We start from the raw sequence: 19,949 nt of genomic DNA, 5'->3' as shown, positions 1-19,949 counted from the left end.
TGCGTGAAGGTTAGCCATGTTCTGTGTTTACACTACATCCCAGGCTTTGAAATTGTTTTGCTTTGTGGAGGCTCTGCCTTGAGGTCACGGTTTGTTTTTGACGTGTTTATACACCACACAAGGAGTAATGACTTCTAGGATAGTCCAATGAAGGGGGGGGGAGGGGTGGCAATGCAGACATGAGCGAGCAACAATCTGCAATTTTTTGTGCCTGTCAGGTTCATGGTTAACCTTTAACTCCCCGCTGTCCGGCCTGCGTCACTGTCTGCAGGACTCCAGCAGTCACAGCTGATGTCAGCAAACAGCTGCTGTCTATTACTACACAAAACCCCTTTTCCTACAGTCTTGTGGTGATTAAAAACCTGCCGATGGTTTTCCATATAAAGTAGACTTCTCTTTCAAAAGACGTGAGCAGCATCTCCACTTTGGGTACTTACTTTGATGTCAGGCTCCACAGGATGTCACTGCCGGAGTCCCCTCACTGGTCGAGCAAATGGAGAAGTGGAGAGGAGATCAAAAGTGAGCAAAGGGCAGGATATGGGGCAGGGATGGAAGGCATGGGAGGGGGGGTAGTAAAAGAGAAAAACGGTGGAAATTAGTTACACAAAAGTGTTAAAAAAAATAGAATAAAAAAAACATACTTTTTTTCACATTCAGAAATGCCTACCATATAACCTCCAGTGTCTTTTTTTTTCCCCTACAGCATGTTTGAGTTAAGTTAAAGCAGTGGAGGAAAACTGAACAGGTCACTTTGAAATTAACATTCACTCCCTATCTGCCTTTTAAATATTTGGACATGCACGCATAAATATATATATATATATATATATATATATATATATATATATATATATATATATATATATATATATATATATATATATATATATATATATATATATGTATAAAACAAGACTATTAAAAAAATAACGCACTCCAACGAATTGAACTGAGCCCCCTTGAAATTGATTACTGCTCTAACTGATTTTAAACCCCAACTCCTCCTTAACCATAGATCAAGCTTTTCTTAATCACTGGCTTCTAAACCTGTTGAGGGAAATAAAAAACAGATTACATCTATATTAGAATCAAAGTGTACGGAAAATAAAAACTGCCATGCTGTTTCTCTGGTTTAAAGGCTTTTTGAATGAAAGAAGGTGGGTAGAAAGTGATCACCCTCTCCCCACCTGTGGTTATGAATTACAGGTCAGCTGGCTTAAAAAAAAAAAAAAAAAAAAAAAAAAAAAAAAAACATTTCCAGTATACAAAAAATAAATAAATAAAAAAAATAATGCAAAAAAACCCCCCCAAAAAACAAGTACTGTTTTTCTTTAAAAGAGCGTAGACAGTGTAATTAAGGTAACCCTGTTAGGATCAGGATCCACTTTATCCACCAAGTTTGTGCAAACTAACAAGGAATTGGCCTTTGCTTTTACAGAAATTTAAAATATAAATATATCAAAAATGGAAAGTATTTCTTGTAAATATTTATATATCTAGTGTTGTTTGCAAAAGTGGAAGATGAGACTGAATTAATGCAAATATTTATGGTGTCATTCTGTGTGCTTAAATGGTTTGTGTCCAGGATGTGTGGGGTCTGCAGAGATTTTTAGCCACCTTTTCCCTGACATCCCGGTTTTACATTATACACAGTAGAAAAGAGGCAATTTAGTGTTCAACACGCCTTCCTTTGAAAACTACTTGCAATACTACAAGAAATGTCACGGATTATGGGACCTGAAATGTTCCATTCATCCGTAAAGTTAAAAAAGTATTTTGTAGTTATTTATAGTTCTTAAAGAGAACCTGGAATCAGTTAAATTTGTTCAAACCTTTAGAAATAAAATGGGGATCGGTGTGATCCCCATCTCCAGTGTGATCCCCACTCCTATGTAGTGAAAACATAGGCCTCAAAAAAACTCAGGGTATTTTTGCTTACATTCAGTTTACATAAATGTCAGCTAATGAGATTGAAGACATTTTTTTAACCAATTAATTAGTATAATAATTTATCCCATTACAGTTATCAAATGTTAGTCCACGGCCTTTTATAGTTGACCTTTGTCATTCGGTCCCTTAGTGTGAAAAAACACACAGGGGATAAACGGCAAGATGTGTTTCCTGAAAGGGGAGGAGAGGTGGAAAAAGCACATTCTGCCCCCTAAATCACCGCCTGCCCCGCCACAGCCGACGCCACCGGCTTTTTTGCAAAGCTAGGGAAAAGTTCCCCGAGGGGGGGCGGGGAGGGGGGTAGCGTCTGCCAATTCAAACAGTGCTTGACGCCCCCGCCTATCTCTGGCCTGCCTCTGTGGACCTGCCTTCACCGGGGCTTCCTGAGGGCTTGCTGCAGCTGGAGCACTTTGAATAAAGGTAACGGCAATGTCACAGCTACTGTAAACTCGGCAGGGTTTGCTCCTGTCAGCAGGACATTCCTAATAAAAGCAGAAATAACCCCACCTAAAACACAACGCATTGTTTGTTTTTTTTGTTGTTTTTTTTTTCCTTTTTTTCCCACAGGCCTCCCAAGTCTAAACTTCCCATAGTTACAAAGAGAGCACACAGGCGGGAAAGGGCAACCACTGCCTCCTCAATTCCTGCCAAACAAAATGCCAGGAGGAATGGCAGTTCCACTCGGCACCCGGCTTTAAATATACGAGCAATTTAGAAAATGATTAGTCTTATTTTCTTGTTGAGTGCCTGACACCACAGAGGAAACCAGAACAATCATGCAAGCTGGTGCTCTTTTTTCTTTTTTTCTGCTGAATTTAGAAACACTAATTAGTTTTGCTCTTGTAAAAGCCAACCTGAAAACGACCAATTAGAAAGTGAAAATGAGATGTGCGGAGGAAACAAGAACTTGTCGTTTGCTCGCTTTAAAGTCCCACGTGTGCAACTTTGCCGTGATGACTTTCACACAAAAAAATCGGGACTGACTGGCCCAAGTCTTGGTGTCATGTACACTGCACTCTGGAGCCGCGCAGCCCCTCACTTTTCTCTATTAAAGATCTGCAGGGCCACATCAAAACCTGCGGCTGGCCGGTTTGACCATGCAGATGTCTGAGGCGCCAGGCAGGGGAGGCTGACCACAGCACCAGCTGGTTTCAGCTCAGGGCCAAACCGCTAATACCCCCCTCCTCTCCTCACAGGTTCCTTGTTTCTATGAATTTCCTGTTTCAAGGGTAATAATTCCTCCCCATAAAAGGTTTGTTTCAATCCAATGAGTGATGTTTCAGCCTTTGGGTGATTTGAGACCTCACCTGCTGAGTGGTTGTTATGAAACGTGAGTGTAAAACTTGTGGAAATTATCTTATTTTGCGAGAATTTCATCACTATTCCCAAAGCAAACAATAGCGGGCGTTTCATCACTGTCGACCTGAAGACGGATGGGCTGTCAGCACTCAACCCCTCCCGCCGCCCCCACTTATCCGGGATCCAGCTCCTGGACTATAAAGAAGTGGCTAAAAAAGGCCGGAGCAATCGCTTTCCCCGACCTGCGTTTTTTACTGGGGAGGAATTCTCTGATGTCAGATCGCTGCCAACGTCCTTGTAGCCAATGGCGGAGAGGCCAGCAAGTTCACATTAACTGTGGAGTGTAGCTGCACTGAACATCTGCTCATGAATGAGAGCGCTGCCCGCTAAACTCGGCGAGCCCAGAGCCCCACTTATGAAAAATTCAACGCTCTCCTCGTTGGCACGCTTCTTTTTTTTTTTTTTTTTTTTTTTTGCACTATTCTCCCGAGCCCCGGGAATTATATTAGGAGAATTTCAGCGTGGTCTGGTGTATCCGAGGGAACAGCTGGCGCTGAAAAGGGGATGTGCTGCTTCGCAAGAACTCGGGGAGCACATGGGAGATCTGCCTTCTCCTGTACCATTTGTCCTTGAAGGAAAAAAAACACTAAAAAAACTCCATCAAGTTTAGAGACCTAGATAATGCTAAGAAAGCAAAGGCTACAATTAACTGATGGCACACCACACGTGGGTTCTACAGTAGACAGAGCAAAAATGGAGCCAAATCTGGCAAAAGACACTGGAAGAAAAGTGAGGGTGTTTCATCATTCCACTAGGAAAAGTGTGGATGTTAAAATACCCTCATCCACCATGGATATGACATAAGATTTCACCTGTGCAGTTCTGCCCTTCATACACTCTGATATTGATTAAAAAATCCTTAATACCTCTGACAACACTGAGTTACAAAGCATATATTACATGTTTTAATGCAGGATGAGTCAAGTGCAGATCTTCTGGGATGACGGATTGAAAGGATCCCATCCCCACAGCTTGAACAGAGCAAAGCTGTGTATACAATTAGTTGTCCAGCACACTGCACCTGTTACAGTATAATTAACTCATTACGTTCTTGTTTTTAACAAGGTAAACTGTACTTCTCCATTTAAACAATAAATAGATTAGCAAATATAAAATAGTTTCTCTATTCTGTATGAACTGTAGGCTTGTTGAACGCACCAGTTTTTGATGCGCTTTTAAACCAGGCGCTCTCCAAAGTTTCCTGCCCGCCCAAAACTCTTCACTATGCTCTCATCTAAAGATCCATTTAATTCAGTGTCCATGTTAGAGATGAAATTCAGAAGGGTTGTTTTATTGACTGATTTAGTTACCACCACAATATACTCTCTGTTTAAAGTTGAAAGTGTCCTAGGCATCTGCACCAAATGTCAGGGGAGTGAATTGTAATCTGTCAAAATGACAGACAGGCTTCAAATTTGTCCATCGATTTACAAAAATATGGAAAGTATTCTGTTAATGCGACCCTTGATCATTAGTGTCATTCCAGAAAAAAACAAAACAAAGAAGGAAAAAAATGTGAAGAGTTTAAAGAGCCACAGGTTGCAGACCTGTGGTCCAATACATTTTATTTTTTGCCTGTTCCATAAAGATCAATGGGTGAAATGAACATGTCTGACCTTGTGCAGAAAAGGCATTATCATCTACTGTTTGTGATCAGATCACGGGTGGAGAGCGCTAAACATGAGCATGAAAGCCCTAAAGGCATATGGATGTCTCACCCACCAGACAAATGACATATAGCCACACAGCAACCCCTTTCTCCTGCTGTGCATGTAAAAACAAAGCCCTATAAGCTAAGTGATGATGAAACGCGTGTGTTATTTTTTCCAGGTCTTGCTGTGGGAGCAGATATTGATAATGGTATTGGACCCATTGACCCCTGATCTTCTGTTTGACAGAAGAACAATAATAACATAATAATAACATATCAATTTTGACACACGATTTGCACCATGCTTCAAAGTGTTGGGACACAAACTAAGAGTCTCCCCCTCATGATCGGATCATCTACATGCATTTAATTGCAGGCGTGAACTTGAATGCACGTGGCGACACGAGCCAGCGATATGTTCCTTCCAAGGATGATGAAACCTTTTCTCTGTTCTTAAGGAAGTGAGGACTCCTGACAAACACTACTAATAAAAGATTACCAAACTCAGTAATTTCACTTCTTCCTTTCTGGAAATACAGTTAGAGGATTTCTAGATGTCAGCACAGAACGAGAAGTGAGGGAACGTTCATGTTTATCCTTCTATTTATTAATCCTAATCTCAGAACCACTGTTCCTCAAGACTGGTTGAGGTGTGTTAACAATAACAAATGGTATGGAAACAAAGCAGTGCACAATTTGTGATGTGCAAGGAAAATGCTATGTGGTTTCTCAATATTTTTTTAATAAAAAAATAAATCACATGTAACCACTTGCATTACTTTGACAACCATGAATTAAATCCAGTGCAACCATCTGCCTTCACTGAACACTGAATGTTTTGGCCTACATGCAAGATCCAAGATGTGTGGGGAAAAACATGGATGTGGCAGCATCACACTATTAGGATTTAATTTTTTTATTTTGCCAGGGTCAGATGAGCTGATGGAAAGATGGAAATAACAGCTGATATGACTTAGTCTTCAAGTTCATATTTTATCTAGTATAAAGACTATGACTAGTGGTGCACCAATATGAAAATTGGGGCCAATAATGATATTTGATATAACTATTGCTATTACGGCAATAGTTATATCAGGCCGATAACCGATATTTACCAATTTCATATATATTTCTGTTTTGTTGTCCGTCATTTGATGGACAATATAAAAATAAATAAATAAATAATTAAAATCGGTCATGTACCATTTCTACCCGTTAAATTATAATCATATTAACATTAGGCTATTTAGCTGCATTTTTATGTGCTTTGGTTACTATTCACCTGGTTGAACTGTGAATCCAGATCCATCACACATAAAGCACATGAACACATCTGACTTTTCCTCCGTAGTGGGAAAAAAAACAAAACACTGACTGTGGCCCCAATAACTTATAAAAAAAAAAGACCCTCTACCTGCTGATAGATCCTCTGAAATCAAATTAGCAATAAAATGGAAATTAATATAGGTTCACTAATATTATACTTATTTTACTTATGACGCTGACAACAATATGTTTGAAACTGACTAATATCGGCCTAATCATTTTTGGTGTTTGTTGATGGTTCTCACCCTGTTTTATTTGTTGTTACATTCTGTGAAAGCACTGTGTCTTCCAATTTATGAGTTATCAAACAGTGCACCAAGCTCAATTTATTCTTAAAAATACTTTTACAATATATTTTTGGAAAAAAAAAAAAAAAATCCTTTTCCACCCACTTTCACATGAGATTAAAACAACACAGTAAATATTGGTAGAGATGCACTGATCCAATATTAATATCTACATTGATCCAAAATAAATTCTAGATCAGAAACGATGACAGTGTCTCCATTCAATAAGGGCACATCTATTTAGTCGTTTATGCCTTGTACCCTTACTTTATTATTTAATTTACATTTAGAATTCCCAAATCACTTTCGGAACAATTTGGAAGGTTAGTTGCTGTTTATTTTTTACACATTTGACCAAGATAGTCAACCTGTTGTTTTTGTCAGCTTCAGTTTATTTTTTATTTTACATTAACTGTTATACTCCTAATTGCAGTGACTGAACAAATTCAAGTTGTGTTGGTTAGATATGTTTGACCAAGCTTGTGAAGCCAATAGTGGATTTACGTCTGTTGTACTGGTGGAGAGATATTTAAAAAATTTGCAAGTCAGTACATTTATGTCTGTGTCTAAACAAAGAAATATTTTAAGTCAATACGTTTTTCTGTATCAGATCTATACTGCCTAACACTAAACTTCAATATTGATATCGGCATTAAAAGAAGTAGATCAGCGTATCCCCACTTGAAACATGACAAAAAAGAGAAGGAATCCTTCAGCAAGGCACTAAAGTTGAGCGCTGAGCCTGTTTTCTACCTAATCTAACCCACTCTCTTTATCTGGGTTTCCACACATAGAAGCCAGAAGACGATTAATGATTCCTACCCTCCAATTCTAGGCGCAGAATATTGTGGAAATTATGGCAATAGCCCAAAAAAAAAGGGATCTGTGAGTGTGATAGTGGCAGTGAAATCCAAGAGGATGTCTGCTGAGAAGCGCATTTAGCTGGTGACAAATGACAGTACTTTGTCTTCCTGACAAGAGCCCTCCTTCATCAAATGTCCAACTTCACATGGAAATAGGAAATCACACATTATCACACTGACAAACAATTACAACCATGTCATTAGCAGCCACCCTGGGCTATGGAACCATTAGCAAAACACAATGTTGCACACCATGCTAACCATCAGAAGGAACACAGGATGTAGATGGAAATGTGCTGATAAATCAATCATGACACAAAACAACTGATCCTCATATTGGAGGAGATTTCACCTTCTTGGAACAGTGCACACGCAAGCCAGCTAAATAAATCACAAAAAATTATCTCCAGCTATCCAAAAGTTCTGATGAAAGATTACATCTTAGTTGATGACAGCCTAACGCTTGCCTTATATTAAAAGTCAACATTTTAGCGAGTTTCTTTTTTTTTCTGTATGTGACTTAATTAGATTGAGCATTAGTATATATTTTTTAATACATCTCCCGGTGTCAGGCTTTAAAAGAAAAAAACAAGCAAGCCTCTGTAAATACAGCTGCTTACTTCTAACACAAAATTGTTGACACCTAATGTAATTTCAGCGGGATATCCAGCTGAAAGCGCATCGGGTAATATAATGCTCTTAATGAGAATTCCTTCCAGCTTGAGACCTTGGTGAGATAGGCATAAAGACTTGGCTTCTCTTTTTAATAAAATAATTGTTACAGTTATTAAAGATGAATCTCATCACAGAGGTGACAAAATAATTCATTACTAAAAGCAAAGGCTTTAAATAGCAGCAAATTATAAAGCCCTACCCCCCTCCCTCTCAAAAACACACTGCTAGATGAATGGGTTTGTTATTTCCTATAAATATTGGATATTTGCCATCCTTGAAAGGGCAGAAATATTGCAAATGTCTTTTGAGTTCTCTGAAACGTAATGTATTATTTACTTTAAAAAATGAATAAAATTCACACCAAAAAAAGTGGTTTTAGTACTTATTACAATAATATTGATAATAATAATAATAATTTAAAAAAGCATATGAGAAAAATTTGAACAGCATGGGTCCCACATTCACTTTGTCCAACAGTAATACTAGTTGGATAAAAAGAAAAATATAAACTCATGCAGAAGCATTTATATGCATCAAAAACACAAAGGTTCCTTACCTTTATTTGCAATTCTGATCAACTTTAAAGTTGAGAATTGGATATTTTACATTTTAGATTCAAATATGTATTCTAGAGATTGGTGTTTAGCCTTCATCCACCTCTCAGACTTTATAAGTAACAGAAATGAAAGCTCAAGTTTTGTGTTGAATTTACATCCATCCATCGTCTAACACACTTATCTCTAGTGAGGTCACCATGGGTGCTGGTGCCCATCTTCAGCGGTCATTGATTTAACATTAGTGGCAATTATGTTTACTGAAATGTTGAAATACAATCAGGATTTAATTTAAAAAAAAAAAAAAAAAAAAACAAGAACAGGGTTTCCCCCATAGTATTATAAGACTGGCAGGCCACCAGGCATTACTAGACCCCACTTAGGACAAGCATTGTTTGTTTATTTTGAATAGGGTTTTTTTTTATTATACACCAGTAAAAGTGACAGTAACGACATATTAAGATAAGTTTATAGCAGATACATTGAACTGGTCCCTGCAACTGCCAGTTAGTTCACATGCTGTTATTTCCAAATTAGATTTGTGTTTGTGCCCCTCTAAGTTTTTGTAACTTTTCACATTTATTAACAAAAAAAACACTGGTGGACTGCCTGGTGCCCCTACCACCGGGCTTAATCTTGTGCTTTAAAGTAAAAGGACCACTGTTCAGTCAAGATTAATCCCCTAAAATGTGTGAATAGGAGCAGCTGCCTTTTGAATTTGGCCAAAATAAAATACGGTTGATGTAGGAATGAAAGAGAAAGCACATAAATAAGCTAGAAGAGACTACATAGAAAATAATGTGCAAGCACATGACTGCTAACGTAAATGGTAAATGATGGCAATTTTATACTTCATTTCAGATAAAATATGATCAATGTTGAGAACTTGGCTCAGAATGTTAGGTTAGTGAACTATGAAGATGAATTGATTCATATTAGCCTGAATGAACAGCCACAGAAAAAAAAGTAACTGAGCTTTCTAACTTCATCCTTCGACTTTCTTACCCTAAAGTAACAAACTCATATGTACATAAGTAGTTAACTGTGTTAAAGTTAACAATGACATGCCGCTACCTACATGCAGTAGCTGAAGGTCGATTCATATCATCACGCATGAAATAGCAAAAACATGCAAGTAGAAACCGATCCCTGCCACCTCCACCCCTTCCTGTTCAGAAACCTCTTCTACCTTTATTCATACATATAAAAAAGAGATATAATTTACAGCAGCGACACGGAAACTTCCCGGCATGCCTTTTAACTCGCCGTTTTTCACTCCCTCCGCAGCAGGATGTCCAGAGGAAATGCTTTATAAAGATCCTGCCGACATGAAGAGCCTCTTTGACTTACTGGTGCATTACTGTCTAAAAGCCAAAGTTATTTAGACCAATAAAAGGCTAATATATTGTTGGAGTGGAATTACAAAGAAGTTATCTGTGCCTTAATAACATCACCGCAACCCCCTGATGTTGTTTAGATCAATAAGGCCCATTAAAGCGCAGACCTCAAGCACAGATAAGGCTGCACAGTCACAGTGAAGAAAAAAAAAAAAGAAATTGCTTACTCTCTCTCTTTCTAATACGTAAAAGCAGTTAAGATGTGGAACGTATATTCATTGACATTTAAAATGACCAACAATGACTTTAGATGCTGATCAGGAGAAATGAAGATGTTAAGACAAAACTTCAATTTAAATTTAATTTCCTATTAGGAAGAAAATTCCAAGAAAGGAGTTAAAACATTAAATTCTATTTTCTGCTTCTTCACAATAAAAGGGCAAAGGTTCAAATAATTTAATCAAACTGAACAAGGTTGAGGTTTGAATGTAGTTTCCCCATTATGCTGTGCTCTTCTTACCACTGTCCACCAGGTGATGCACTAAATCATCCAGAAAGATGCTGTCCATCTGTCCTTTAGGACTGATGACCAACAGCCGCTTAAGAGGACGCCTCAGAGAGGATTGTGTGTGTGTGTGTGAGCAGGGGTGGGTGTGTGTGTGCGTGCGCCGTCCATGCATGCATGCGTGTTTATGCGCACATGACTTCGGGGAGTACAGACGAGACTCAAATTGCAGCATGCCGAGACATCAGAAGAAACCACAGGAAACAAGTTATGACGCTATCTCTATCAGCACACAAAATGACAAACAAGATTTTTTTTTGTTCCTTTTTAAAGTACAAAATGTCCCCTCAGGCGTAAACTCTGTCAATAGGAAGTTTACAGACATGGTGCATGTCAGGTGGTGGGGGGAGGGGGCGGAGAAAGAACAAGCGTTCAACACATAAACAACATATTAAAAGGAGAAAGGAAGAAGAGTATTTTGCAAGCTTTCTCTTCCCTTGGCGTGTCTCTGTGGGGACATCGCAGACAATGGCTTTTTAGTCCATGGTGGACGTTTTTATGACACAACTTGAGCTGCTGAAGTCACCACATCTCATCACCAAGAAAAGTAGATCAGTGTGCATAAAAAGGTGTTTGTGTTCACTGCCAAACAAAATTGAAGAGATCAACATGCAAGTTCTTCCATTTGGAAATGATTGGGTCATTTCTAAATAAAATCAAGCTGCTGTCTTACAGAAATACTTAGACTTTATCACAATTATAACCACAAACCACAATGTTATTCCATAGGCATTTTGTATTTTGTGCAACACAAAGTTGCACAGAATTGTAAAGAGGAAGCAAAATGATGCATCATTTTCACAATTTTTATTTTAAAATGTCTGAAAAAAACTGCTTTTGTTTTTAGTAGAAATACACCAAACTGAAAATAATATCTGTATTGGCCCTGACATTAAAAAAAAACTTCTGGATCCAGTATCATGACAATGTGCTCAATTCATGAGAGCAGATCTATTCAGTCTAATTTTACGTTTTGTGCTCTGAAGTGACATCATGCTTAATTATTTATTTTATATGTTATTAAAATTCCTAATTGCAATTTCTGAACCAATTAAACGGAGGTCTGTTGCAGTTTATCTTTTGCATGTTTAACCAACTTATTGTTTTCATCAGTTTGAGTTTATTTACTTATTTTACATAGGCTGTTATACTCCTGATTGAACTGACTGAACTAATTCAAGTTGTTTTTACATGGTTGACCAAGCTTGTGAAGCTAGTGGTGTACTTAAATGTGTTGTACTGGTGGACAATTATCATATTTGTAATTCAGTACATTTATGTCTTTGTTTAAAAAGTAGGAAAGCTTCGGCACTGTTTGTATCGGACCAGTATCAGCTGATACTCAACCTCAGATATCGGTAGTGGAAAAATCGGAGCATTTAAATACTTATTTAAAAATTATCTTTTGGGATGTCTCTTTTTTCTCATTCTTATGTGCATCTAATAAAGCCCAGTTCATTCTACACAATTTTAGAACCGTCAGCCGATTTTCAAAACCTGAGAGACCACACACTAGCCAACAAAAAATAGTAACAGTTTTCTTAAATATTCGTGTCCAGCTAGTTTTCTGCTTCCCTGTTGAGGTAGAGCATTCCCACAGCATGATTCTGCCACTCACTACAGCAGTTGTATTTATGGAAATCAAGACTTCTGAAGGCAACTGAACACAGTGGATTGTATTTAGTGACATCAGAGTAAGGTGAACAAATCAAAAAATGTACATGTTTTTCTAGGTTTTATTTTATTTTTTTAAATGATTTTCCTTCCACTTCAAAACATGTGCTGCTTTGCATTGCAATTTCACCTGTATTCAAAATAAGGCTGGAGGTTACACTGTAACACAATGTGAAAAGTTCAAAGAGCATGAATGCTCGTGTAAGACACATGAACTACTCCTACAAAAAAAAGAGATCCTTTTAAAACAAAAGATCTTAGCATCACAGTTAACTGCAGGTGCTTTCATTTAATCCTTTTAGGATTTTGAAGCCCCACTGTGCAGAACCGTGGGCCTAGGCAGAGAACAAAACATTCATTACTTTGATAGCTGGGCATAATAATAAATCGGAAAATGATCAACCATGATAATGCGATATCACCCAACAATAAATACTGCGCCAATGAAGCAGGAGAAGAACAACATGGAGAAAAGGGGAGAGAGGACGTACCAGAAAGAGCAAATCTTCGAGCGGCAAGTGTGAACATAAATAAAGTGTGCCACATCTTTTACCTTCTTCAATTATGTGCCTTTTGACATGCAAGCTGAGCGCGGCGTAATTAACATCTCAGGAGATAATGGGGTCGCCACTCACTGATCAATCTCGCACATATATTATCGTCCTTTTACCAATTGGGCCGGCTGTTATTCTGGCAGGGAAATATTCCAACCTCTTTTTATTATTATTATTTTTCCCTTTTGGATGGATTGGGAAGGAGGAGGGGGGTGATTTAATAAAAACCCTGGTAATAGGCCTAATAACTCATCCAATTGAGCTCATCTTCCACAACATCAATTAGGCTAAGACCCAACTTCCAAGGAGCATTGTCTGTAACAATAAAGAGTAAATCTAGCTCGATTTATGAAGGAGCTGATGTGTTTGCCATAATCAATAACAGGCTGTATCACAAGACAAGAGAGGAAACTACTGAATATGTTCGCAGCTGTGCTTCAGAAACCTGGTTTTAGAGCTAAATTTGCTGCACTAAATTAACAATTTCAGCCATATGAAGTGAAAACGACTCAAATATGAATTCTGAAGAACTTAGAAGAAATATGGATTTATGGATAAAAATGTAACTATTAAAAAGATCATTGATGGGTTAGAAAAATTCCAAAAAAATCCAATAATAAATAGCGCCATGCATAGCATTTCAGTCCAACTCTGCTAGATTAAAATAAACATTTAACAAGCTAACATATGGATAATCATATTTTTGTTTTAAACACCATGTAAGCTAGGCTCTTGCCAGCTTTGCCAAGTCCACTTATTATAGGGCTGGTAGCTTCTTTCTATCGCAAGATCTGGCAACACTGGCTGTTGCTTGCTTGAATATTTGCCCTGCTTGGCGTTCAGCATGTTCCATTCTGTTTTAGGTTGAATGTGCTGAAAACATTTGTCTTGAATGGGCTTTTTAAAATGTCTTTCAGCTTGTATGTTTACCCCAACTCTAGCTCAGGAGAGTGATGCAATTTCTCATTTATTGAGTTGGCAGAATGCATGTTTCATGTTTCATCCAAAGCTCTTGCTCTGTCAACATGAAAGCCACAGGATAAGTATGAGAGCGCACAAAAGGAAGACGTAGAACTGAACAGTGCTTTTATATATAAGCTAGGTTGTAGCTAATCACGTGCATTGTTTTATGGCACACTTACACTTAGTGGTTATTAGTATAGGGTATATAATACTGGTAGCTGGTAGAACCACCTTGTGCCATCAGAACTGAATTAATATTCAGAGATTTCAGTTCATATTGACATGATACTGTTGGTATAAATTTGTTGGCACACTCTCCCATTTTATCATATCCCCAAGGTTCTCTGAATCATTGAGAACTGGCGACTGTGGATGTCACTGAAGTAAAGTGAACTCATTGTGATGTTCAAGAAACCACATTGGGATGATCATAGTGTTGTGACACGGTGCATTATCTTGCTGGAAAATATCACCAGACTATGGGTACACAATGGTGAATGGTTAAGGCTGGACAGGATCCTGTCTCCTGTCTTGCCTCAGATAGGCTGTGGTGTTTTAGGGTATTCTTACAACTGACAGTCCAGTAGACTCTGTAGACTCTGTTCTATTGGTGATCAAAATTTTCAGCTGTTGCAATACGCTTTCACACTGCACTGTGTCAAATGATCTAAACTAATTGAAATAACCGTCTTGTTAGCGCTACACAAAGAACTAGCAAATGCAGCAACACAAAAACCTCAGAAGTCAATGAGCACAACTTCCTTATTCACAAAATGTATGCAAAAATCAGGTTGCATCAGATTTTAACAGTTGTAAGAATTCTCATTTGTCAATAGTAAAAGACAATGAGCCACTTCTGATGCCAGCGTTAGACTTTCTCGTTTGTTTTGTTTATATTTACCCAGAATGCCCTGCAATGGACTTTGCTTCCTACTTTTGGAGCGGTCTCCGGTCTGCTTGCAATCACATATGAATTTGAACCACAGCAAAGATCATGTTAATCGAACAAAGACTGAGGTTATTAGACAGGCCAGATTTTGTTATAGCTTAAATTATTATTTACCAAAGACTAGATTTTCAACCACTGACCACTTTAATAGGCACGCCATTTTGACTGCTCAATAAGCCAAAATGCAAGTCAGCCAATCACATTGCAGCAATCCTGTCTAGGCTTCTAGACAGCTTGCTAGATAGGGGGCAATCAAGGAATTGGTGTGCCTATTAAAGTGGTCAGTGGTTAAAAATCTAGTCTTGTGTAAAAAAAAATACACACACACACACACACACACATATACATATATATATATATATATATATATATATATATATATATATTTGATAGATATGTGCAATCTCTGGGAGGTTAACCAGACCTCTTGCCCATCTTTCACCACTCTCTACAAACCAGATGCCTTTGAACAAAATCTTAAATATGCCCTTAAGTTTATGCTGTTGTGATTTCTGATTCCCGCCCTTCTTTTTATAGAGTTTCTGTCATATATGTAGCTAAGCTCTTTCCCCATACATGACTAAACATTTGAGAGAAGCAGCAAAAAGCTTTACAGATCCCCTAAATGTACACAGAAATGCACAGATAGAAGCTGATTGAAAGCGCAATGAGTGACTTACAAACTGATAATAGTAAATGTTATTGCTACTAGATCTGTTAATAGCAGTGTCTTTACAGAACTTCAACAGTTTGAAATCGGCGAACTTTGCAAATAATCAGCCATTATTTTCTTATACTTTCTGCAGATTTCCTCATAGAAATCTATTTATGCTCAAGCAAAAAAAGGCAAGTTAAACAATTTTACCACTGACGCTTTGAAACTTTATTTTTGCTCTGCTACACGGAGACCTAAAGGAATCAAGAACCACTGGTTTACTGCAACCAGCCATATCAAGTGACAGTCTGTGATATAACACACTGCCTGTGAAGTTCAATATTTCTAAAAACAATAAAAATAAAAAAATAAAACACACAGGGACTGTTATACTGTTGTACTTTGAGTGTGTTATTAACTCAACGCTGGGTGAACACGTGGGGTTTATTTTACAATTTAGACTTTTAAGAGATGTGCACTTTATATGGCATGTTCTCTCCAGAGTTTAGATGCCACTATCTTTGTGGGGGAGGGAGCTGTAAGACAGGTCATAAAAGTTGCCTTTGAAACTTTGGGCAGATTAATGCAGACATGACAGCGAGCGAGCAGAGATCAAAACAGCTCACCTGTTCAGCACCCTTCTATGCTTACTGTAGCATTTGACATCCCGGCAGGTAAAAGTCGGGAAAAGCATGATGCAAACAAGTAAAAAGATGTTTCCAATGCATGTTGAGTTTTGTCTTACTGTCTGGAAAAATGAAGTCTTTGGTCATAAAAAGATGTTGGGTCCGTTGGATATCTAAATAAATAAATTAACATTGAGGAGAATAACTGTGACCATGGGACTGGAGGCTTTTCGGTCATGGGCGCCCAAAACCTGTAAATATTTTCTTCCAAATATTGCCACTACAACTTTAGGTTCCGAGACTTGGGGGATTTCAAGTCCCCCAAGTCTCAGCTGTTGCCAGGTGGTTGTGGGTCCTAAACCCTGTGAATACAGGGGGCACACTATGATTATATTTAATTGTATTTTTGAAAAAAGTATATTTTCTTATTCTCCCATGGGACTAAATGGATAAAAAAAGTAACAATCCTCAATTCCCAACACCATAATTCTTCCCCCTCGATATTGATAAATGACACAATAATTTCCCGTCCTTACTCCAAAACATCTTGTTTTATTTCAAAATTAGTAAAAACCACAGCCCCTATTCTCTTAGAACCACCAGGTTAATGCTTTACTTAAGCTAAGGATTAGAAATTTTCCACAAATCTCTGGTGGATGTTTCTCTAATTGTAACTGAACTGAAATCCCAAATTAGATTGCAAAGGTAGAGATGACATCCTCACTTGCAGTATTTTTGGCTTATTGAGGTTGTGTAACAACTAAAGACAATCTGAGGGATTCACACTTTTTTCTCAGTGACCTGTGTTGACTTTGGTACCACCTCCTGGGCCAGGCAGGAAGACCCGCTGAGTGAAGTTTCTGGTCACCCAGAGCGCAGTCTCTTACACAATGCCGGCCGACAGGCCCAGCTTTCCCTCCAATAACTCATTTCCCATTCTCCATCAAACCTGGGGATTGTAGTGGAAGGGTGGAGACGAGAAAGATGGGGGGAGGAGGTGAGTGAGTGTGTGTGAGTGGTAAAGGAGGTGGGGGGAGGGTGGCGGGAGGCACATCCTGCGTGAAACCGCATCCTGAACAAGCATCGCTGCATCTCACTGTAAATAAATACTCTCTCCTCCATGTAGCTTCCGTCAACTGTCACCGCCTTGGTTCCCAATCACCTTCAAGTCCAAACAGGAAAGTGCAGGGAGGCAAGGAAGATGGCAGATATAGGCTTTAATTTGCTTCTCGCTGCACTTTAGCCCTCTGTTGCACACTACTTCCTACACTCTCCCCGCTCCGACCAGCTGCCCCGGCTTCGCTCCAGACCCCGAGTCCTTCCTGTCACCTTTCATTACCACATTATCCTGAAGGAGGCTCCCCGTGTAGTCGGGAAATCACCATTTGGCGGCAGTCTCCCCCCTCCGCCCTCTCCCTAAATCTCCTCGGTTATGTTGCATTGTGTGAAACGTTAAAGGCCATGCAAGACATCTCAACAACAGTTCAAAGGAGGACTGTTGCCTTGTTACCTGCTAATCCCCTTAAGAGGAGATGCGAGCAAACTGAGTATGGTAAAGATAAGAACCAGAAAAAATTGATTTGTGTTACAACACTAGATCGGTGTGAGAGCATCTATTATTACATTTGCTATGAAAATGAATCAACTGGATTATAATAATTAAAAAAAGACACAAACAGATAGAGAAAAAGCTAAATTCACTGCTGTATTAAAGTGCTGCACCTTTTTCTCAAGGTGTGCCGGAGGATGGCCGTGATCTGCATTGTGTTATTCCACTTGAATAAGTTGAGATGAAAATTGCGTGCTGCTGCTGACTGCAGCACAAAAGGCCTACACCATCTCAAAGTAAGCACACTGTCTAGAGAACACCACATGAGACATCCATACTTATTTTTAGGTTATTGAATGTTTGCAAAGACAAAATGGTTGTTAAAATTCAAACTTGCAGGTACAGACAGAAGCTATTACTAGATGCCCAACTTCTTTAATACAAATTGGAAATTTATGTTGGTGTAAATATGTTGCATTTTTTCTATTACCTAAAAAATAACTGTTTTTGATATGAAAAACTCCTAATTACTTCAAAAATTTTAATTTTTTTGTTAGATTTTTCACCCATGGAGGTCGCCATTTTTTTCACTGATGGGTTGATGACGCATTTTGGTCCATTGTGTACAGGAGTCTACAGAGTAAACACAGGAAGGCTAACTTTACCGGATTAGTTGTTTATCATATTGCTTTTGTCTGGTGTAATTTTAGATAATGCCACACTGTGGCACACTATCGGCTGTGATAAAAAAAATAAATAAAGCTAAAAATTGAGACGAATCTGGATAATTTCCCCCAGGAAAGAAAGGAGAACGCAGTGCGAGAGCTGGAGTGGAACACAACGAAGGACCTATTCTGTACCCGGGACGTTTCTCCAACATTTTGAGCCATTTATATCAGCAGAACTTACAAAGGCTCTAACAGGTGATCGTTACCTTGACAAGCTAAAAATAAATGCAGTGCCGAGGCAGGCAGAGCTGGATGCTCTTTGAGATACTAACAGGAGCTATACGGCCTGCGGTACTGACATCACCGATCCGACCGGACCCAAGTGGTGGTCACTGTTACCACCACACCAGAGTCTACACAGCACTACAGACACTGGGAGAAAAGTCAAAGGCAAGCAGCGCTAATGGAGCTATTACTACTGGAAATGCTAATGGAGAAAGGGTACTGAATGTGAAACCACTACCAACGCCAAATAAAGTTCGGACCTTAAACTGCTATTGCCAAACTGGACACAGAGTTACACTATTGGCTGTGATTAAAAAATAAATAAATAAAGATAAAAATTGAGACAAATCTGGATATTTCCCACATGAAAGAAAGGAGAACGCAGTGCGAGAGCCAGAGGTCTCAGAAGTTGCAGTACGCTTTCACACCGCACTGTGTTAAATGATCCACAGTACTCTGTGTCCAGTCTGACCAGAGGTACGTGTCATTAATTGTTTCCTTTACGAAGCTGAAGGCAGCAGCAAAACGCCAGCTGCTACGAGCAACTCTGTCCTCTTCCTCTGTTCGCCCCTCATCTTCATCACCTCTTCTGATTTCTACGTTCTGTTCGATTTCAAAGTGCTCCGGTTCAAATTAAAAAGGCTTAATAATGTTAGTTATCACTGTTTTGGCTGGAGGAGCCAGGCAGTTGGACCATTACGTGTCATTTACTCATAATGCATTGCAGCGTGAACAACATGGTGACATTCCTGTGAAAATATTTTATTAAACTGTATAAAAACTAAATAACCCACAGTATTATTACTGTATTGTTTTTACATCCAAGATAAATATTTCCCAAATAAGGTCTATTTTTATAACTAATGTCTTCTGGTTCCCTTTAAAATTGGAAGAAGACATTTTAAATATCCAAAATAAATAAACAAAGCATTAGGTGAAGTGACGTATAGCATTCTAAAATGATGTATATCAAATACGACAAAACAAATTTTACTTCCCAATTTAACACCTTGAAATTGGGCCTCTTTCTCTTTAGAGAAACTCTTGCCTTTTCTGAAACTCTGCCTTCAATAAGTCATCACAACATGGCTCCTCCATGAACTCTTTTTTTTTCCCCTCCAGGGGTCTTTTGTGGGCTCTAGTGTCCCTTATTTGAAAGTAGGCTGACAGGAAAGGGCGACGGAGAGGGGGGACAACATGCGGTAAAAGTCGACGGGTCCGGGAATCGAACCCGCGACGGCCGCTCTGTGAGAAGGAAACTTGGAAACTGTCACTCAGAGATGGAGCTTCGTCACTGAAGGCACAGCTAGGTCCATTCAGGTGTTTTCCACAGCAGAGTGTGGCAAAAGGATTTCCCCAACATGTATGAGAGAATCAAGGTAACACTCCAGGTATCATTTTCATGAGGGAATAGCATGATAGAACTCTCAAAAAGGTTGAGTTTTACATAATCCTGCCT

General features: G+C 38.7%; 1 protein-coding gene across 9 annotated transcripts in view; it reads right to left on the bottom strand.

Moving 5' to 3' along the window:
- Window positions 1-19,949, bottom strand: part of foxp1b (forkhead box P1b) — a 263,651-nt gene that overhangs the window by 204,772 nt on the left and 38,930 nt on the right. For all 9 annotated transcript variants that reach the window (XM_044122251.1, XM_044122252.1, XM_044122248.1 and 6 more), the window contains exon 3: window positions 438-481. The gene's annotated coding sequence lies outside the window, so the exon portion shown is untranslated. The remainder of the gene's footprint in view (window positions 1-437; window positions 482-19,949) is intronic.

Source organism: Gambusia affinis, linkage group LG07, assembly GCF_019740435.1.
Source record: "Gambusia affinis linkage group LG07, SWU_Gaff_1.0, whole genome shotgun sequence".
NCBI classification, from domain to species: domain Eukaryota; kingdom Metazoa; phylum Chordata; class Actinopteri; order Cyprinodontiformes; family Poeciliidae; genus Gambusia; species Gambusia affinis.
Note: the sequence above shows the minus strand (reverse complement) of the source record. Positions and strands in the feature narration are given on the sequence as shown.